Here is a 22,871-nt window from a genome sequence, read left to right on the forward strand (position 1 = left end):
TTGTTTTGTTTTTTATGAAGATTGAATCTGGTGTGCTGGAACTGTGGAATGGGGAGGCTGCTTTAACAGATGTTGAAATATTTACCGCATTGTTTTGACCCATTTCAAGAACACTGAAACCAGGAATATAAGATTAAACAATCACCATGGAGGGTATTTGATCGTTCTGTTTTCATTCCCCCTAAAGTCCCTGTTACAGTGTGCCTTGCGCCTCAATGTATGATGAATGAATGATGAATCACTAATCCCGTGTGTTAAGATGTTCTTCTTCAGTGCATTGGAGTGATTTAGACATGGAGGGGGGGCTGGTGACGTCACGCGTATGAAAAAGAATCGGTTATATTTAAAAAACCATAAAAGCACAAACATTAATTTCAACAGCACAAACGAGCACAAACGTAGCACAAACGAACGAGACCAGTTTGGAGTGATTTGGACGTGGAGGGGGGGCTGGTGATGTCACGCGTGTGAAAAATAAAACGACTGTAACTTTACAAAGCAAGTGATTGAAGCGTTCATTTTAACAGCACAAACGAGCACAAACGTAGCACAAACGAATGAGACTACTTTGGAGAAATTTGGACGTGGAGGGGGGGCTGCGTGACGTCACCGGTCAGAAAATGCATTTTTAAATTACTCAAAAGCCTTAATAGCACAAACGAAAATATTTGCAGCACAAACGGGCACAAACCCAGCACAAACGAACTGCAGTGTTATTTCAGCATTTTGGGTATGAGGGGGGGGCCAGCTTCACGCAGGTGCTAGCTAGCCTTTTGGCTAACGTTAAAACGTAAGAAACCTTACAAAAATCCATTACAAAAGTACAAGGTAATGTGATTATATCTATTGATCTGTTACTACAACATATAAACATTTTAGGTTAACATTTTGAGGTTTGTGAAAGACCAGTTGTTAATGTTACCTTGAAATCGCCCGTAAATAACTGTAAAAAGTAACGGATTTCTTTTTAAACTCCTCTAAATGTGCGAGGCAACTCACTCGAGCTTTTTATGTAGGCTCACTTTTGTATCATAGTCAATTGATTGTATTTAACATCATGCATTAATAGTTATACATAAATTACAATATTTTGATAATACATACATTTTCTTATACGTGTCTACATTAAATAATGTATAATAATATGGATTTATTACAGTTCACAAGCTGCACCATTGAGGTTACATGGAGTTTTAGGTTGACGGAGTCGAGAAAAAGTGTTTATCGCCCAAAAGACAAGTTTTCTCATACTGCTTTACTCAACATTTAGAAATGTTCATTAATATAAAAAAAAACAAATATTATGTATCATGTACATTTCTGTACCCTTCTTAGACGTCTCCGTGACGTTGAAATTCCGACGTTCAAGTGTTTAACTGCATATCGACGTCCAAGTGGGGTCATAGTTAGACGTCCAAATAACGGACCTAGTTTGCACGTCGAGTAGGGACGCAATATAGACTTGATCTGCACATCCATAAGACGTCTAATGTTTAGTGGGTAACACAAACGTAGCGCTTTCAAAATGAAAGCGTCACAGTTGTATTGCACGCATGACATAGATATTTGTTTCATTTATGATTGGCCTCTCGCGGGCCGGACAGGGACGCACAACGGGCCGGATGTGGCCCGCGAAAGGCCGGAGTTTGCCCAGGTCTGCTGTAAAGGAATAACGTTGGGAGAGAAAAAAGTGAGTAAAAAACACCCTAAATATGTTACCCATAACATCTGTTGCCTTTAAAATAGGCAGTCACTTCTTAAAAGAACTACATGACTTTAATGCTTTGTATAAATCATTTTTACGTAAATTACATAAATAGTTTTTTTGCTGTGTTGTTAAATGTTAGTATAAGAGTAGCAGCTAGCAGGAATGAATGACGTGAAGAATGAATGAGACTGTGTGAGGTAAATGCAGTGATTTCTTTTCGTGTCTCACTGAAAACAGAAGATGAGAAGGTAGTTTTGGATTAACCTAAAGTTTGATCTATTTAGAGATCAAAAAGGGGGAATTGTTGAGATTTACATTTTAATCCCTTCATAGTTTGTTTACATTACAGTATTAAATCAACAGCTTATCATAATCCAAATATAATTTGACTAGTCATAAAGTATTAATCAAATTTCTAATATTAATCACTATATGTTTTGCGTGTTACGAATAACAAATTTCATTGTTGTGTTTTGTTTTTTATTGCCCTTTGGTTACACACAGCATTAACAGTAATCGCTGGTTAAACTGTAAATGAATGAAAATACAATATTCAGGATAATACAAATAAATACACATTATATGAGGTCGTTACATATCTAAACCATACCTGTTAAGTGTCCCGTTTTGGCCGGGACAGTGCCGTATTTTACCGCTCTGTCCCGGCGTCATCCCGTATTTTTATTTTCCCGTATTTGTCCTGTACTTTCAGTTTTCAATTATTATTTTTTTAAAGCATTCATGTGCCGCTCTAAACAGAATTCTGTCACTAGCCTTGCGAGAACTGCCACCTAGACTACTGCAGGTAGCAGTTCTCGCGAGGCTAGTGACAGAATTCTGTATGGCGCAGCACATGAATACTTTAAAAAATATAAAAATTGAAAACTCGCGGGTTTAGTGTCGACAGTGGGAGCAAACCTGGAACAACAAATCAGAGATGGATTTAACGAAAGAAGGCAGTCCTGCCTAAAAAGCTAAGCGTACGTGTAAGTACCTTGACGAATGGGACTGGGAATTTACTTTCCTAAAGAGGAGCATGAAGGGGCATAGCTACTCATTCTGTAAGACTTCTAGCTGGGATTTTAGTGTTTCTCATGGGGGAAAGAACGATGTGCGTCAGCACGAACAATCTACCAAGCACAAACGCGGGCTAAAGGCACAGAAATATGCCCAGGAGATGTCCCCATTTGTAGCTAGAAATACCACTAGAAAAATTTTATTTTTTTATTCATTTGTAGTTCAAAACATATTTGGGGTGTTTTTTCTTCACTTTTTGCCACTCCAAAGATGTTTTAGTCTCTCCCACAGCCTCGATTGCAGCTATATGCAAATAACCGATTATGCAAATTAGGCGATGATGTCATATACGGGAAATGTCCCATATTTTTAAATACAAAACTTGACAGGTATGATCTAAACACAAACTTAAACCAAACTCGTACATTTCACAGACATTCTAATTAAATACAGCGACGTATCTCACATAAAACACTCAGGCAGAATAACACAGAAACTAACAGATGATTAACATAAAACCGAATCACTTACCATGTTGGGGCAATGTTATTTCACCTTTTAAGTGTAATTTTAACTGCATTTAAATATGCTAGTTGTTTAGCCGTCTCAGCCACATGAGCTGTACTTGCTGTATCTCTAATGCCCGGTTCACACTACACGATTTTAGGCTGGTTTTTCAGTCGCCGACTGTTTTTTGTAGATCGCCGACAGAAACTGTGGTCGGAGGCAAATCGGCGATCACTCGGTGCTCGCTCAGTCATGTAGTGTGAACTGCTGAAAGACGCTCGCAGAGCCGTCGCCGAGTGGTCACCGACTCATCGCAGACGACTGCGGTAAGCCTTAATATGCTGTAATTAATCTAAATTATTAAGACATGTTGTAAAAAAATTACAAAAGCAACGCTTTTTTTTTACAAATCAACGCAAATCATATTTTACATATGGGCACAGCCATGTTTTCTGACGCGCAATGCCTGCTGGGTAGATGACGTCAAATGGTTGCAGCGCGCTAAACTTGACTGCGGTTGGAAGGAGTTAATGTTAGTTAGCTGAGCTACCTTAAAGAAAACCAGGCCACACTGTGTTGTCGTTGGATGTTATTTCCAGTCGAAAGGCAGTGGGAAGACTGATATTACTTTTCACAGTTTTTCCAAAGATAAAAAGAGGAGAAAAATTTGAGAAGCAGCGTGTGGACGAACACAGCTACCAAAAGACCCGCGGCTCTGCTCTCTTCAGTCCCGATGCGTTTGAGCAACTGGTGAGAGAGTTGATGGATGCTGTTTGTTTTAAACGTAGACTAAAACACAATGCAGTGCCCACAGTTTTCCCACACAGAAAGTCCAAAAGCCACAGAATGTGAAGCGAGAACCGCACGAAGAAATGTGAACATAAACATGCACTGGATTCTCTCCTGGCGTCCCGGCAACAACGTTTACCGCTAACGTTTACTACTTCTCCTTCGTTTACCGCTAACGTTTACTGCTTCTCCCTCGTTTGCGGATCCTGAACTTGAAGGTACAGCATTAGCGGTCATTGATAAATCAAGCGCGACGGCCAGTCACTGCAACCATTTGACGTCACTACCTGCTGCGCCCGTCAGCAGTTATAAAAATGGCGACCTATGTGCAGCGGGATTTTACAGAAAATCTAATAAATCTGCTACTTTTTGTGATTTTTTACAACGTGTCTTAATAATTTAGAGTAATTACACGATATTAAGGCTTACATATGTTATCAGCCGGGGTTCCCTTTAATATCTAGCCCAGTCGGCGACTGAGAGTCAGCAGCAGTGTCTAGCTACAGCCAATGGGAACAGCGTCTAGCTACAGCCAATGGGAACGCGGAGAGAGGACCGCAGCACCGCTGAAGATATCTCTAAAGAATGTAAAAAACTTTCAAGAATGCTTTCAAAACAGTAACCCAGCAAACACACAAAATCCTCACCTTTCTTACAACTTTACTACAACACTGTGTTTAAGTTATTGTGACAGCACTGGAGAAATAGTGCGATTGATTATATCTATGTTCACTGCAACGGAGAGATGAAATAATTCTGGAAACTTGGGACTATGGAGTGTTTAAACAGTAAAAAAAAAAATAACGAAAATGTGGAGTACATGTACATTGGTTTTTTCTTCTACGTGGTGTTGCTGGTTCTCGCGAGAGTTTTGTTTTCGTGTTCTCGTGTTTTTGGATGGCAGCCAGATGAGTCGGCGATTCCCCAGTCGTGTAAATTGTGAGCCCGCGTCGCCGATCAGTCATGTAGTGTGAAAGCCACAACAACTGAAAGACTCGCGATTACAGCACAACTAGTCATGTAGTGCGAACGGCACAAAAACCTGACACCTGAAAAGTCGTGTAGTGTGAACCTGGCATTACTTGGCTGTCAGAACGCCAGAACTTAATACAAGAGCGGAGCCCTCTAGTGGAGAGGAATGACACCAACATCCCAGCCCCGATGACCTCAACAGATGGTCATCCACAGGGTCGGCCCTTCCATTAGGTGATATAGGCAAATGCTAGAGGCGCCGGCTGTCCAGGGGGGCGTTCGCGTGCATGCGGGGGTTTTTTTTTTAACAAATGAACAATTAATAAATGTGAAAACAAGCAAAGTCCACATAATCATAATTTCATTGTTTAATAATATTAGTCAAATTAATAATTCTTATAATAACACACGACACCTATCACTCGCGCGCCAACCCGCCCTCCCCCGCGCGCTCTGCGCACCTCGTTACTGTTTCTCTGTACACCACAGAGTGAGTGACATCTCCCCATAAAGATGTCAAAAAGGCAGAAGTCCTCTGGTGCCCAAGGTAGAAAAATGAGAAACGTGGAGGAGGAAAGGCGGCAAAAAACAGGTAATATAATGGTAATATGTGGTGAATTAACACTATACCATTGGCGAAGCGTCAGGGACTTCAACGCCTTCTCTGAAGGTTAATTGATCTTAAAAAGGATGCTTTATCTATTATATGTAATATATGTTAATAACGCTTCACCAATAATTTGTTTCCTATAAATCGGCTTTCAAATCCACTTTTCGTACTTGTGCTTGAAAAAAAACCTCAGCGGTGAAATAAAAAAATCAACCAATCAGAATATTTCACACCGTTGTTTCTAGGTAAAAGAGAAAAAGGCCCTTTTACATTGAGAGCTTTTATTATAGATTGGCAGTTTTATCAACCAATCATATTATCGAATTAGAATCGGGGGGGGGGGAGTGCTCCAATGGTCTCTCATTTTTATTTGAAACTGTGACGTCTGTGGGTCGGCGAAAGACGAGACACAGAATCCTTCTTGACTGACGTCACTTTTGAGTTTATTCACGAATATAGCGCTTATTTGCGTAACGGAGAACACTCACACAAACATAACGTGTAAACTCTAGACAACGACGAGCACAAGACACTGCGCGAACGCACATTAAGTAGACAAACCACATTAGCCCCACGTGATGACGAGACGAGGCACAGGTGAGACGGATAATCACTAGACGCAACCACCACCACGAATATCCACAGATGCAGACAATGACACGCGGACTACGTGAACACACGCCCCAAAGGGGGAGGAGCCGGGGTCCTCAACGTGACAGACGCCCCCTCCAAGGGCACTACCCGTCCCGGGGTGCCAACAGGACAGAGTGCCCCGAACCCACGACGATGGGCGGATCCGACGCGCTCAGTCCTGCGTCTGGGAGGTGACCGCCCTCGGCGAAGCGTCCGTCACGAACCACCTAGAACCACCTCCCTGGGAAGACCGGGGAGAAGACGCTGGACACATTAAACGGGACAGAAACAAACACACAGACTGGCATACTCACACAAAGAGGCACAAACGGGAACAGGGGGTTTGGCAAACACACGGGAAGACTTACAAACACTGGTACACACACACACGATATAGGCGCCAGGCTGCGCGCCAGCAGGAGAGTGATGAGGGGCGAGAGGTCGGGAGCTACTGGTGCAGTAGGCGCTGCAGGTGGCGGTGCTCCTCCTGCCCTTGCTGCAGTCCCTCCACCGGACGCAGTGCGGCTAGCGAACGCGCCCGGCGCAGCGCGGCTGGCGAACGCGGCCGGCGAACCCTCCGGAGTCAGCCCTGGGCGCGGTCACTTCCATCTCCTCCGTCTCGCTCCTCTGGCTCCAACTCATGGGCTGCTCCGGGCTGCCACCCCGGGAGCAGTCCATCTCCACTTCTCCGGAGCGGTCGGAGGACGACCTCCACTCTCTCTTCACGGTCTCAGCAGAGCATTCAGCGGGAGGCGGACCGTCCTCTTCCTCCGAGTGGAATTCGCTGTCCGTGCACTCTGAGACGCCCGAGTGCACGGACCGCGGACGTTCCTCCTCCTCTTCCTCACCGTAATCGGCGGGGTATGCCGAGTGCTCCAACTGAGGGTAGTCTCCAACGTCGACCTCCTCCCCCTCCCCTTTGACGGAAGAGGAACCAACGGGCGGAGGGAGGTAGTCCTCTTCCTCGGACTCCTCCTCCTCCTCTGACCCGTAGTCGAGTCTGGACGCGTCTTCCAGCGACAGGGGGTAGCCCTCTCCGTCTCCACAGTAGTCCACGGTGGAAGTGTCGTCCAGAGACGGGGGGTAGTCCTCCTCCTCTCCACCATAGTCAACCGTGGATGCGTCATTCATCGAGGGGGGGTAGTCTCCCTCCTCTTCCTGCTCCTCCTCGGAGTCTTCCTCTCCGAACTCGCTCTCTGGGGTGGACTCGGTAGCACCCATGATGAACGAGCCCACCCTCAGAGGCGAGAGAGCGCGGGCTGGAGGAGCGTGTCTCTCCCTCCAGATCCCTTCCAGCCCTGCCGGAAGATCTCTGCCAGATCAGGGTCTCTCTCCTCGACCTTCTGGGCTGAGGTCAGCTGGAGGGCGCATACAGGGTCTGACATCAGCTGTTCCCGAGTCGGCGGGGTTATGCGGCGCGGGGGCGAGGAGGAAGAGCGGTGGTGCCTTTTGCTGGGATGCAACGCCTTCTTAGGCCGGGTGGCGTATCCTGGCATCTTTGGGTGTCTCTGGTCGGCTCGTCGTTATGTGACGTCTGTGGGTCGGCGAAAGACGAGACACAGAATCCTTCTTGACTGACGTCACTTTTGAGTTTATTCACGAATATAGCGCTTATTTGCTCTCACACACTCACACAAACACAACGTGTAAACTCTAGACAACGACGAGCACAAGACACTGCGCGAACGCACATTAAGTAGACAAACCACATTAGCCCCACGTGATGACGAGACGAGGCACAGGTGAGACGGATAATCACTAGACACAACCACCACCACGAATATCCACAGACGCAGACAATGACACGCGGACTACGTGAACACACGCCCCAAAGGGGAGGGGCCGGGGTCCTCAACGTGACAGAAACAAATCCAAAATGTTGCCAATCTGTAGCTGTTGTGTTTTTCTTTGAAACCAGCTTGCTTGACTCACAACTAACACTCAATCGTCATTGTGGCTTTTTCCCCTCTGTATGATCTTAGTGAAAACCGCCACTGTCATCATACTGCCCAATCCTAGTAGGTGCTATGATTACCTTAGCTTAAAATAAATATATACTAAACTCCTCTGTTCATTGCGGATGCACTTTTGAAATAATAATGTTGCAGTAGGCAAATTGCCCTGATTTGCACTGGTGGTAGCTGTTGTTTTTAATTTATTTATTTATTTTTATTATTAATATTTAAAAGTTGTTCTCTCCACTACGTTATGTAAAATAGTTTTAAAATATTTTTTGTGCAACACCTTTATATTTATTGCTTGTTATGGTAATATTTAAGTCATTTGCTTTTTATTTGTTTCTTTAATAGTGACACAATCAACCCGATGATTGATGATACAGGGGGCACCAAACAAAATCTCGCCTAGGGCACCACATTGGCCAGGGCCGGCTCTGGTCATCCAAATAAAATTGGTGAACGACTACAGAACAAGACATTGAGAAGAGCAACAACTATTAATCTTGAATACAATGCTAACAGCCATTGCAAGAGTCCATGTGAAACACAAGTTGAAAGTCTGCAGAGCCTACCCATCCATATTTCCTTCCAGCAATCATAGTTTGTGGATGGGGCGAGTATAAATACCTGTTTGTGTCTTTACTTGTACTGAACGTACCAGTCCATCAGCTCCAGCATTGACATCAATGACCAAGCCGAGAGGCCACTGACTGCGAGGTGATGATTCATGAAGGACTACTTGATAATTTCTGGAATGGTGGGTCCACTTCTGTCTCTGCTGTAAACTAGGTAAATACTCTTTCATCCACCGAGTGCAGAAAATGTCTGCATTGTACTGGACCTGACGCCAGCGCCAATGGTACAGATCCTGCTTCACAAAGTGACCAGGGGGTAAAGAACACTCAGGTCTTAGCAAAAGTAAATCATTGGGAGTCAGAGGCTGACCATCTCTTGGGTCCTCTGACACCTTTGTTAGTGGTCGTCCATTGACAATTTTTTCAATAATTTAGAAGAGCATCATTAACCCTTCATCATTTTATTCATATTATTATATTATTTTATTTTATTGTTGTTACTCCTGATTTTTAGTCTCTTATATATTGCCAATAATATTTGCTGTATCATCTGTTTTTCCTTATCATTTTTATTGATCTACATTTGTATATTGTGTATCTCCTTTTATATTGTACAGTGTCCTTGGGTCTCTTGAAAGGCGCTTAATAAAAGTATTATTATTATTATCATCCAGAGACTGTTGACCAGTAAGGCCCAACAAGATTGAGCGCACTGTACGGATTTGCCTCTCCCATACGCCTCCCATGTGTGAGGCTGCTGGGGGGTTGAACTTCCATTGTGTTTCTCTGTGTTTCTCAATCCTATTTTGATTCCATTCATCTCGCGCCTTCTTTAATTCGCTACGGGCACCAACAGCGTATCAGTTGAGGTGTTCCCCTGCGAGCCATGAAGCGCTGAAGAGCATTTATGAAAGAATCTGTATCCAAGCTGTGCGATACCTCTAAATTAATGGCTCTGGTAGTTAGGCAAGTGAACAAACAGCCGTACCTCTTCACCTCACTGCGTCCCATTCTGATGTTAATGGGGCCGAAGTAATCAACTCCAACGCTGGTGAAAGGTGGTTGACTTGGTGTCACACGATCAGCTAGTAGGTCGGCCATATACTGAGTACTGGTTGGAGATCTGTGCCTTTTGCATGGTATGCACCGTGCTAAAACTTGTTTCACTGTAGTTCGTCCTCTGACTATCCAGAAGGATTGCCTAATTTCAGAGAGGACCCTTTCAGCTCCCGAATGACCTGTGAGTTTGTGGTAGCGCCATATGATGAGCTCACAGACATGATGCTTCTGTGGCAAGATCACTGGGTGCTTTGCCACTTCCGGTATTGGAGCATTGTTGAGTCTGCCTCCGACTCAAAGTAGTCCATCACTAAGGCGTACTGGTACTAACCTTTTCAAGTTATCAAGCCTCAGTGAACTATTGATCTGGGAGCGGTGAACATAGTCAATGATGGAAATCTCTGCCCGCTTCAGGTCATTAAGAGATATAGGTTCACATAGTTTGGTTGTTGTCTTTTTCAACAGAATATCCTTCACTCGTAAGATCAGTGCCACAGCCCGCTTGAGTTTGTACCAGGAGCAATACTTCTGGATGAAACAATCAGTTGCTGAATGAGTAGTAACCTTGCATGAGACTGTATACATCTGACTTGACTTCTTGACCTCTGCTTCTGGAGGTAAGCTACCTAGCTCAGGCTGGAGAGGCCAAAGCTCTTCTTTCTGCCAAAGAAAAGCAGGGCCTTTGAGCCAACGCTCATTGCTTGCAAGTTTTTCAGCTGATAATCCTCTAGAAACATCATCTGCAGGGTTGTATTCTGTGCAGACATACCTCCATTGTGAGGCTGTTGAGACTTCACGAATCTGTGAAACTATTTGCGACAAAGGTTTGATACCTTTTATCTTCGTTTCTCAGGTAATGCAGCACAATAATGCTATCAGTCCAGAAGACAGAATCCAGTAAGGGCAGCTCAAAGCTTTGGCAGATTTTCTGATCGAGCTATGCTGCTACCACTGCAGCTGCCAGTTCTAGTCGTGGGATGGTGGTTGTCTTGACTGGATCCAGCCTGTTCCTGGACATGATGATGTTACAGTATATGTCGTTATGGTTAACAAGCCTGAGATAGGAGACAGCACCATATCCCAACTCAGACGTGTCGCTGAAGTGATGGAGCTGCATGGTGACTAAAGGTACAATGTAGACTGTCGGTCTGAGACATCGAGGAATTTGCAGCTTGCATAGTGTTGGCAAGTCATCCAACCACCGGCCCCATTGCTCAGCAATCTCACTAAGGATGGTTTCATCTTAATACGACACAGTGCCTGTAATAGTCCCTTTCCTCTTAAAATAAATGGATCCACTAAGCCCAGGGGGTCATAGACTGAGCTTATTGTGCTTAACACACCTCTTTTGTGCTGGGTTTGTCTTTAAAATTCACACTAAATGTGAGCTGGTCATTTTTTATGTCCCATAACACGCCCAGAGCTCTCTCCATTAATGGATCTCAATCCAGGTCAAGCGACGGTGAGTGACTGAACCTCTTCTAACTATAGTTAACTCATCCATTACAATAGGTCACATGCCCAAATCATGTAAGTTAGCAGTTATTAAACCTCTGATTAAGAAACCAAATCTTGATCCTACTGTACTATCTAATTATAGACCCATTTCAAACACATCATTTATATCTAAGATCATAGAAAAAGCTGTTGCCCAGCAATTATGCCTATATCTGCGTAGGCATCACATATTTGAAAAGTTCCAATCTGGTTTTAGGCCCCATCACAGTACTGAAACAGCATTAGTTAAAGTAACAAATGACCTCCTCCTTGCTTCAGATCAAGGTTATGTATCGCTGTTAGTGCTTCTTGATCTTAGTGCAGCTTTCGACACAATTGATCATAGGATCTTGCTAGAAACGTTAGAACGCTGGGTTGGAGTCTCTGGCACAGCCCTTTCATGGTTTCATTCTTACTTAACAAATCGCTATCAGTTTGTAGAGCTCAATAATATTCCATCCAAACGTACAAAAGTTAAATATGGGGTCCCGCAAGGCTCCATTCTAGGACCACTATTATTTACATTATATATGCTACCATTGGGCACAGTTATAAACAAACATGGTGTCAATTTTCACTGCTATGCAGATGACACTCAACTTTACATATCAGCCAAACCTGATGACAAACTCAGTTTAAGAAAAATTGAGGCCTGTGTAAGAGATATTAAATGCTGGGTGTCTCTAAACTTCCTCCAACTTAATGAGGACAAAACAGAAGTTCTGCTTCTGGGCCCTAAGGCCTCAAAACAGAAAATTCCAGATCTAATGCTTAATCTCGCAGGCTACCCCATTACACCTGGCACAGTAGCCAAAAACCTAGGCGTCATACTCGACTCTGACCTATCATTTGATAAATACATAGATAATACTACTAGGATAGCTTTTCTACATCTCCGTAACATTGCTAAATTAAGAAATGCATTATCACAGGATGATGCGGAAAAATTGGTGCACGCATTTGTTAGCTCTAGATTAGACTACTGCAATGCACTACTGTCAGGATGTTCAAATAGGAATCTAAATAAACTTCAAATAGTTCAAAATGCCGCAGCCAGGGTTCTGACCAGAACTAGAAAATTTCAGCATATCAGTCCAGTCCTATCAGCCCTGCATTGGCTCCCAGTTAAATTCCGTATTGACTTTAAAATTCTTTTATTAACTTATAAAGCATTGCTCCTGAGTACCTTCAGGAACTTATTTCCTATTACGAACCCCCACGCCCACTAAGATCACAGGGTGCTGGTCTTTTATTAGTTCCAAAAATTAATAAGGTAACAGCAGGGGGAAGAGCCTTTTCTTGTAAGGCCCCCCAGCTTTGGAATAATCTTCCTAAATGCGTCCGGGACTCCGACACAGTCACAATCTTTAAGTCTAGGTTGAAAACCCACTTATTTAGTTTAGCGTTTGATAATTAATATCCCCCTTAGATAAAGGTACAGATCCAGGGGTTCATAGATGAAGGGTTTTATGGTAGACTGGGGCGCTGGTGCTGTCGTCCTGTCACTGCTCGTGGTCACTCAAGTTTGTTGAAAGTGCAGTGGACGGATGCCATTGTCTCAGAATGCCCCCAAGCCTATGTTACCTTCTGGTTCTGCCTTTTTAGCTAGGCTGTAATAATTTAACTAAATGCCGGAGTTGCTGCCACACTCCGGCAATGTTTATAATTTTACCTGTCCTGTATATGTCCTCATACAGAGCTAATTTTCCCTGTTTCATTTCTCCACATGGCTGCCCGCCTGCTTGAGGAATAATGAGATGAGGAGACCAGCGATCCATCCTGGACCAGCCACCTCCTGCCTAACCGGATGCATACATCATGATGGACATTATTACATCTTTTTCCTTTTCTTTCTCTTCTTTCTGTCTAAATTGTTGTTGTTGTCATGGTGACCGGTGTCGGCCAGAGGAGGATGGGTTCCCCCCCTGAGTCTTGGTTCCTCTCAAGGTTTCTTCCTCATGCAAAAAACTAGGGAGTTTTTCCTTGCCACTGTCGCCTTTGGCTTGCTCACTGGGGGCTAGGACTCGGCACTTGTAAAGCTGCTTTGTGACAACTGTTGTAAAAAGCGCTATATAAATAAAATTTGATTGATTGATTGATTGATTTGCATATTCATGCTCTGGTATAGACATTAGGACCTCTGCAGAATTGCTTGTCCATTTGGTCAGGTGAAAACCTCCTTGCTTGAGTAGGTTGATCAGCTGCGCTGCTAGATGGATGGCTTGTTAAGGTGAGTCAGAAGATTTCAGACAATCATCCATGTAGAAGTTTTTCTCAACAGTGGAGACGGTGTCTGCATCATACAAATGCACATTGTCAGATGCACATTTTCTTAAAGCAACACTTGCTGCACTTGGAGACCACATGAGATGTCATACGGTAAGTAACTACATCATTGCATTGATCGTGGTCTCTCCACCACAGGAACTGCAGAACGTCTCTGTGGTCTGGCGTTACATAAACCTGATTGAACATGCCTTCGATGTCTGCCATTATAGCAACAGGACCTTGTCTGAACCGAATTAGCACAGTTATTAATTTGTTCTTTAGGTCTGGTCCCTGGTGAACAACATCATTAATCACCTTCTGGTCATTGATTGATAGATCGTCCTTTTGTGCAGGGTTGTCAAGTTTCCAAAACCTTTCTACCTGCGTTTGCGGAATGTGATCAGATTTGAGGAAATAAGCTTTGACCTTCTTACCACTTTCCTTATGATGAATTGGCCAATTTAAAGCCCAACCAAGCACTGTTCTTGTGGCCTATGGATCATCATCTCTACCTACATGATATTCCTCAGCTCTGAGAAGGTGTGGAGCATGCTGTCCAATGACGAGGTGCATCCGAGTTGACACTAGGAATAGGAATGTCTGCTAAGTGATCCCATTTAGCAATCTCATCAGGTGTGGCGAAGCAGCTGAGACATTTGTTATGTTTCTGTCCACAACCAGGTACATTGCATACCCGATTTTGTGTGCATTCCCCAGCCCTATGCCCCATCATGAAACAGTTTTGACACAGGTGCCTCTCCTGAACAAACATGAGGCATTCTGGCACAGTCAGTGATTGAAAAACTGGGCACTGGTTCAAGAATTGGGGCTCCAAACACTTCAGACATTTCAAATTAGCTGGCCGTTTGGTAGGTGTAGACTTGCTCTCTTGAACTGCAGCTGCCTTAGCATTTGCAGAGTAGTTTGGGTGAGGTTTCTTTGAGCCTTTGTTGTGCAACATAATATTGCCTGGTTTATCCTGCTTCTTGTAATTCACTATGCTACCAAAGACTGGATCAGATCTCTTCTCAGCCTCTGTCTCAACAAAGTTGACAATGTCCTCGAGTTTTGGTAGACGTCCCGCCTTAGTGATATCGTAGTTTAATTTCAACCATTTGGACCTGAGATCTGGTGGTAGTTTGCTGATTATTTCAACTAATGAGCGACGACCACTGAGCTCCTCCTCACACTTCATGGCAGAAAGTGTATCCTTGCAGCCTCTCAGTTAGTCTGCAAAATCTCTCAGTTGCACATTATCTCTTATCTCTTTAAAGTTCAAAACCTTCTCAAACCAAGCCTGGGAGATGGTATGAGGATTTCCAAATCTTGTTCTCAGCTATTCCATTGCTTCCTGGAACCCTGCACTGGGATTGGGATTGTATAAGCAGTGACTAATAGCATCTTGAGCTTTTCCTTCAGTGTACTGGTGTAGACAAGTTAACTTCTCTTCTGCAGCAACAGACTCTTTGTCCACCATTGTTGTGAAAAGTCTAATAAACTTCCAGTACTGAGGGGGGTCACCATTGAACTTAATTAAATTAGTTGGTGGGAGCCTCAGGGAGTCTACTTGGGCTTGCCACTGCTGCCTTGACAATTCAAGCAGTTGTGAGATCAAATCTTCTGATGTCGGTGACAGTGATGGTCGCATTGTTGATGGGCTCTTGCCAGCCTTTGGTGTGGAATAACGATTTGTTGCAGCTTGTATCTTTTGTTGGTTGTGCAACATCTGTGCGTCTAGCTCTGCCTTGTGATGCATGCGCTGGAGCTCCAGTTCAAACTCCTCTTCGTTGTGCTTAAGTAGCAGTTCAAATTTCTTTCATTCTTTCTCTCGTAAGGCACGTAGGTTTTCTAGCTCAGCTGACGTGGGATTGTCATCTATGTTATCTGGAGCTTCCTTGGCTGGATAATTTGGATCTATAGTGTCAATTTCACCAGGAGTGTTTACTTCTTGCAGCCAGCTTAGAGCATCGTGACGCACATCGTGAACACTCATTAAGATTACCTTCTTATAGGCTTCTGATTCTTCTTTGTCATTGTCATCAATGAGCCTATCATGAAAAGGCCTGTGTATCTCCTGGAATTGAGTGACAGCTAGGTCGAGGCTCTCCAGTGCTGCCTTCAAATTTTCAGGCTCATTTTCTCTCATATGTACATTTGCAGCTGTTATCATTTGTTATGGCTGTTTTAGCTTGTCCTTGCTTCCTCCTCACGGTCACAAGGTCTAATTCTCCCTCAGACTCTTCTAGGTTGGACATGTTGCCATTCGTGTTTAACTTTGTTACGAATAACAAACTTCGTTGTTGTGTTTTGTTTTTTATTGCCCTCTGGTTACACACAGCATTAACCGTAATCGCTGGTTAAACTGTAAATGAATGAAAATACAATATTCAGGATATATAAAAATATAAATACACACTATATGAGGTCATTACATATCTAAACACAAACTTAAACCAAACTCGTACATTTCACAGGCATTCTAATTAAATACAGCGACGTATCTCACATAAAACACTCTGTGCAGAATAACACAGAAACTAACAGATGATTAACATAAAACCGAATCACTTACCACGTTGGGGCAATGTTATTTCACCTTTTAAATGTGATTTTAACTGCATTTAAATATGCTAGTTGTTTAGCCGTCTCAGCCACATGAGCCGTCTTGCCGTATCTCTTACTTGGCTGTCAGAACGCCAGAACTTGATACAAGAGCGGAGCCCTCTAGTGGAGAGGAGTGACACCAACATTGCTTACATTATATTAATGATCAAGTTGCTTGTTAGTAAGAATGTCTGTGCAAGTGCTTGTGTGCCTTTTCCAATACTCCATGCGTCTGCAGTAGGCTAAAAATGGGATGTGTGAGAGGAGGCTCACTGTGACCTTAATTGGTAAGGCCAGGAAGTAAGACCTCGCTTCCAAAATAAGAGAGACAGGTGGATGTTTAACATGTGGAACGTGCAGCTCCTAGGTTTAGCAGAGAAGGATCACATAAAATGGGGAGAGGAGCAGACAGGTTCAGAGCTGCACTCCAGAGATCTCTGTAAATAAAAGGTTAAAGACAAGACTGGTAATGTTTTCTTTTGCAATCAACGAACATGCTGCGCTAAGGTAAGAAAAGGTTAAAAGCGTAACAATGGTCAGATCTCCCAGGTCCCTTTGTGACACAAGGGGAGAGAAGTCTTCTGACCTACAACCACACAAATTTCTCTCTGCTCTGTCATATCTACTGTCTTTCTGGAATGTTCCTACAGGTTCCTACAGCAGGGCTTCTCCCCCTGAGTGTCATCAGGGCCACCTCTGGGACTGGACATTGACATGGCACTAATGGATCCACGGGTCACCCGTTTGCTGCTCACCTTCTTGTGGATCTCTAAGACGACACTGTTGAATGCAGTCTCAACATTTGTGGATTCCAACGCTGATGTTTCCATAAACAGCAGGCCATGCTCTGGGTGAAGTCCCATAGGGCAGTTTCACTGAACTATTGTTTCCTTTGTATAAGGGTTTGATTGCCTTTATAAAAAAGTCATCAAATTTAAAAAAAGCCAGTGTGTCAAAAATAAAATTATGGAAAGCTTTGTCAAATGCCTTTTGAAAATCCAAGAAAAGAATCAGGGGGCTGTCATCAATAAGTTCTCTGTAGTTAACCAAATCCAGAAACAGACGAATATTATTAGAGGTATGACGTTTACTCATAAATCCACTGAGATTCATGAATTATTTCATTTAGGCCTGTTTTCAGACGCTTGGCTAGTAAGAAGGGCATAATAACCGAACAAGCTTTAAACAGAGTACCTCTTTAAGCTTTAAACAGAATACGGTTTAACATGAACATAATTATAAACACCACTGTAAACAAGCATTCACAAGATATTGATCTAAGCACAAAGAAAAGAGTATCACAAGATATCGCTCCAAGTCTGCCCAGATGCAGTCTTACTTTGAGTTGTTCGTCCGCGGCCCGCGCAGTAGGCCAGGCAGTCTCTTGAGGACTCCTTCGTGCGCTTTCGTGAAGAAGGTTCCGCTGGATCGCGTCGCTCTGTCCCGGGGAAGCTGCGGTGGCCGTTCGATCGGCTGTCCCTCGATGGTCAGTGCGTGGTGTCCCGGGTAAGTGATTGCTGTCGATTTTAAGATGAATTCGCGGAGGTCCGGCCATTGCGTGAATGTTCAAACAGTTCTTAATCGTTGGCTAGCTGAAGCGATTGGGTTTAGCGAACTCCGCAAAAGAAATAAAAGTAGCGAACTAGTTACTTCTTGCGTCGCTCGCGTGCTGCACGGGCCCGAGTGCAGAACCAATACTGCTTTGTTCCCGAAGGTGTGCGCACTCTTCGTCTCTAGGTAGCTACTTTGATGCAGCCAGGTAGAGAGACCGAACAAAGGGGGATCCCCCCTTTTAAAGGGGATTCGTCTGATGACGTAGTTCCACATCCGTCCTTACTTGGGCCATGCCCCTAGGGGGAGCACCCCCCCCCCCTCTTTTGTCTGTGGAGGCATGGTACCTACACTGATCTCCTATCATTTCAATAACAAGAAAAATCCAATGGCCTTTTGGGTCACTTTTTGATTCTAAAATGTTTCCCCTGAATCTACCTTTGAGGGTGGTGACCCCAGCAGAGTGATTTGATCCATGTGCCATCCATATATCAAATCAAATAAATTTGTATAGCGCTTTTCACAACACATGTTGTCATAAAGTGCTTTACAGGATTTACAAGGTTAACAATCCTGTTCAAAAGGGAACCCATCCTCCATTGGGCGGCCCGTTAACACACAAATTACACAAAAACAAATTATACAGACGAATACACAAGTTACAAACAAATCACACAATCAGGCTAAGTATAAGGTAACTAGAATGAAAGTTCTATTGATATTGGTGTTGATATTGTCAATGTAAATGTCTTGTGATGAACGCCAGGTTTTCATTCCGTGTCGGAGCGATGATACTGGTATTGTAGGCTCCAACTGCAGTGTTATTCCCCAGGTGAACCTCAGAGAAGAAAGATATGTGATGTGGTAAATGTGTAACAGATTATTCAAAGGCCATACTAAACAGATAAGTCTTTAGTCGAGTTTTAAACATTGAGACTGTGTCTGAGTCCCGAATAAAGGCAGGAAGATTATTCCACAGTTGTGGAGCTTTAAAAGAAAAGGCTCTTCCACCTGCTGTGATCTTTTTGATCCTAGGAACAGTTAATAACCCTGCGTCCTGTGAACGAAGTGAACGTGCTGGGTTGTAATGATCAATAAGTTCACCAAGATACTCTGGAGCTAAGCCATGCAGTGTTTTGTATGTTAATAAAAGTATTTTATAGTCAATACAGAATCTAACTAGCAGCCAGTGTAATGACGATAGTACGGGACTAATGTGATCAAATTTTTTAGTTTTCGTTAAAACTCACACTGCTGCGTTCTGAACCAGCTGGAGTTTGTTTATATGCCTTATCGATTTACCAGAACATCCAGCTAGAAGACTATTGCAATAATCTAGACGAGAGGATATGAATGCATGGATTAGTTTTTCCGCATCAGTAGTATTTAATATGTTTCTAATTTTAGCAATGTTGCGTAAGTGAAAGAATGCTACCCTAGTTAAATTATTAATGTATGAATCGAATGAGAGATCTGGGTCTATTGTGACACCCAAGTTCTTTACCTCTGCGCTGGGGGTTATAGTAAAGTAATGTAGATTCAATGCTACATTACATATCTTGTCTCTCGCTGCTCTAGACCCAACTATTATTAGCTCTGTTTTATCTGGATTTAGTGCTAGAAAGTTACACGCCATCCAATGTTTTATCTCTTCTACACACTTCTCGATTTTACTGTTTACCCCTAAATCATCGGGTTTAGCCAATAGATATAGTTGGGTGTCGTCTGCGTAGGAGTGGAAACTGATGTCGTGCTTATGCATAATCTTGCCTAAGGTACATGTTAAGTGTAAATAGAAGTGGTCCTAGGACTGTCCCTATGGTGTGGGACACCATATTTAACCTGCACAGATTTAGATGTTTAATTATTAACATTTACACATTGGAAGCGGTCGGTCAGATATGATCTCAACCAGGAGAGTGCAACTCCTTTAATACCTACAGTGTTTTCTAGTCGATCCAGCAAAATGTTGTGGTCTCAAGTAAGTGAAAGAACATACACGCCATCCAATGATTTATCTCTTCTACACACTTCTCGATTTTACTGTTTACACCTAAATCATCGGTGGGGTAATGATACAGTATATCATTACCCCACTGATTTTTCCAGAAATTTTGGAGGGATCATTTGGACATGAATGACATTCCTGTGGTAGAACTAGGTCTGCTTTCATTTCTTTGCAAAGAAAAAAGGCTTTCCTCTTTACTGAAGCCTGGTTTATACTTTCGCGAGCGACCGTAGCGCGCGGCTCCGCCCACCTCGCGCGACCCTGTGCGAGCTGTGTAGGCGTTTATACTTTCGCGAGCGTCGCTGCAGTGTTCTCCGAAACGATAGGTGGCGATAGGTGGCAGTGGAGAATAAAAAACCCTTGCAAAACCGGTGAAAGAACATTTTTACCTGACCAGAGACCATATATATACACATCAGGCATCAAACGTAATTATGGATTTGCAGTGTTGTCCGAAACGATACGTTAACAAATACGAACCTCTTGTAATTCCAGGACGAAACATGAGAGAACGTGAAGACGTTAGACGTCTGGGCGTTTTGAAAATAAACAACCATTAAATAATGTGATAAAAAAGCGAATTATTTCGATTCATTTCGAGTATATGTATAAATATTTAACTTAATTAAGTTTAACGTGCTGGGAAATATTGAAATGGACCGTTAAAGTGACGTACATGTAACGCTGGGCGTACAGATCGGTACACACTGCGTTATGAAACGAAGGGGAACGTGAACCCAAATGCCGTATGAAAACCAATCTGCATGCACATAAAAACACACACACACAGAAGCAAAACGAAACTAAAATAGACGCGGAAAACTCAACGCGTAAACGAAACTCAACCGTCTAGGCACGGAAGGAATAAATAACCAAGGCAACAGAAATAACGCGGAAGTATTACAATGCGTGAAAACGCAACAAAGGACTCCAGGGGAAGACTGGACACAGGCAAACGCCGCAACAAAACAAAACCTTTCCCAAAACTAAAAGAGTAACTGACAGGAAGAGATAAAGCTGGAGGAAAACTTGAGAAGGGCCAGAAGTGGTGCAGGAGGTAGATACTCGAATAAGTGACAGGTAAGTAAGAGAGATAAAGGTGATGAGACACCTTGTAACGACACGCAACACTAGAGAGAGAGAGAGAGAGAGAGAGAGAGAGAGAGAGAGAGAGAGAGAGAGAGAGAGAGGGGGGGGGGGGGGGGGGGGGGGGGGAAGAGGCACCCGAAGAGGCACCCGAGTCAGTCCTAGACTAGCTGGGCGCAATCAGCGCTGATCCGTTTCAGCCGTTTCTAAGGCTTCTTTCCTTAAGAAGCCTTAGAAACGGCTGAAACGGATCAGCGCTGATTGCGCCCAGCTAGTCTAGGACTGACTCGGGTGCCTCTTCTGGAGGTAGAAGGTGTGGCATCCGAGCCAGCCCTGACAGTACAAGTGCTTTAATTCCACCTTGTATAGGTGTATGAACCCGGCAAACGTGACTTTGTCCATCGCGCTGAAGCACGGCGCGTGCGCGAAGTTACAAAATTCGAGATATATATATATACCTACCTTTCTTCCTCATTCCGATGCATGGTTTGAACTGTAGCTGATTGTTTTGGCTAGGGGTCTACATGGCCTAAATGCATTGAGTTGCGATAGGAAGATATATACACTGCTCAAAAAAATAAAGGGAACACTTAAACAACACAATATAACTCCAAGTCAACCACACTTCTGTGAAACCAACCTGGGCCCGTATTTATCAAACTTCTTAGAATTACTCCTAAGAATGCTGCTAAGAATTGACTTATGTCTAAAATAATTCTTAGTTAAAAGCTGAGACTAAAAGTTAGTTATCAAGCCTCTCAGTCTCACTTTAAGCGAAGTGTAGGAGCAATTCGTAAGTGTCAGTCTCAGAGCTGATTTACGACACCTGGCTGTACCGCAAAGCTGATCCTGGATGACGTCGTTTCAAAACTCCCTGCAAGAACCAGTCACTGGATCGGATTTCATGTTCAAGAATATTTCCTGAGAAATGTCAAGATAAAATTCAGAAAATGTTGAAATACCTTCACATTTAACTTAATATTGTTGCAGTCATGATTTTTGTAAAATAACACAGCGTATTTACGTAGTTAATAAATAATCTTTATAAAAAAATTGTTTCCTTCTTTCTTTTGTTATTCATATGTTTTCTCTGATTTATTTTGGATACTGCATACATTCTAACTGAATCACATTCAGGCGGAGGACCACCGGGCAAGCCTCTTAGCGCAGTTTGTGAGTTTGTGAGTATTAAAGCTCGTGCTCCCGACCCTGCTGGCTTGAGCGCAGATTCTCCATCTGCCCCTCCCTCTCTGACAGCGCTTCCAAACACCACCAGTCATGAATGGCCGGAGGAAAAGTGAGGGTCTGAAGGAAGTCTGGCAGAGGACTCACTCCCAAATGACATACAATAACTGACAAGGCAGAAGTCAAAGCTTAAAATTAAAGTATGAAAATCGCAGCATGAATATTACACTCTTGCACGAAAAAAAGAAAAAAAATTTAACCCATGCTTATCTTAATGCCTAATTATTGTGCATATTTATATATCTATAAAATTGAAATGTGTACCTAAAATGAAGGTTCGCATGCGTCTCTGTCTTCTCAGTGCCATCTCAGCCCCCTAGTGGCAACTCTTAACGACTTATGAGTCCTCTGGAGCAGTCTTAACTTTTATTTGAGTGTTCCCTTTATTCACAGCATGGATGTGCAGCCGACAAATCTGCAGCAAATGTGTGATGCTATCATGTCAATATGGACCAGACTCTCTGACAATTAGGCCAGAGTACCTGTACCTTGTTGAATCTATGCCACAAAGGCAGTTCTGAAGGCAAAAGGGGGTCCAACCCTGTACTAGCAAGGTGCCTAAAGTGGCCGGTGAGTGTATATAATTATTTTAATATATTAATAATTAATATTAATAATGTCATTTGTAACCAAAATTTTTCCTCCACTGATTACACAATTACACAGTAGCTACTGAAAATTTTGATGAATAAAATATGTGTGTTGCATAATTTACCATTAAAAAGGTTCCATTTTACTAGGCACCAACAACTGGCTCATATTTTCTACAAATGTACCATATTTC

General features: G+C 43.2%; 1 long non-coding RNA gene across 2 annotated transcripts; it reads right to left on the minus strand.

Moving 5' to 3' along the window:
- Nucleotides 1-15,666: 15,666 nt before the first annotated feature.
- LOC143484234 (uncharacterized) lies at nt 15,667-21,745 on the minus strand. Of its 2 annotated transcripts, XR_013122582.1 has the most exons (4): nt 21,305-21,745; nt 17,537-18,586; nt 16,953-17,233; nt 15,669-16,634 (listed from the first exon to the last, which is right to left on the minus strand). It is a non-coding gene; the product is annotated as an uncharacterized LOC143484234 (long non-coding RNA). The 2 variants fall into 2 exon arrangements; XR_013122581.1 differs by having other exon boundaries at nt 15,667-16,634; nt 16,953-18,586.
- Nucleotides 21,746-22,871: the final 1,126 nt, after the last annotated feature.

Source organism: Brachyhypopomus gauderio, chromosome 20 (genome assembly GCF_052324685.1).
Source record: "Brachyhypopomus gauderio isolate BG-103 chromosome 20, BGAUD_0.2, whole genome shotgun sequence".
NCBI classification, from domain to species: domain Eukaryota; kingdom Metazoa; phylum Chordata; class Actinopteri; order Gymnotiformes; family Hypopomidae; genus Brachyhypopomus; species Brachyhypopomus gauderio.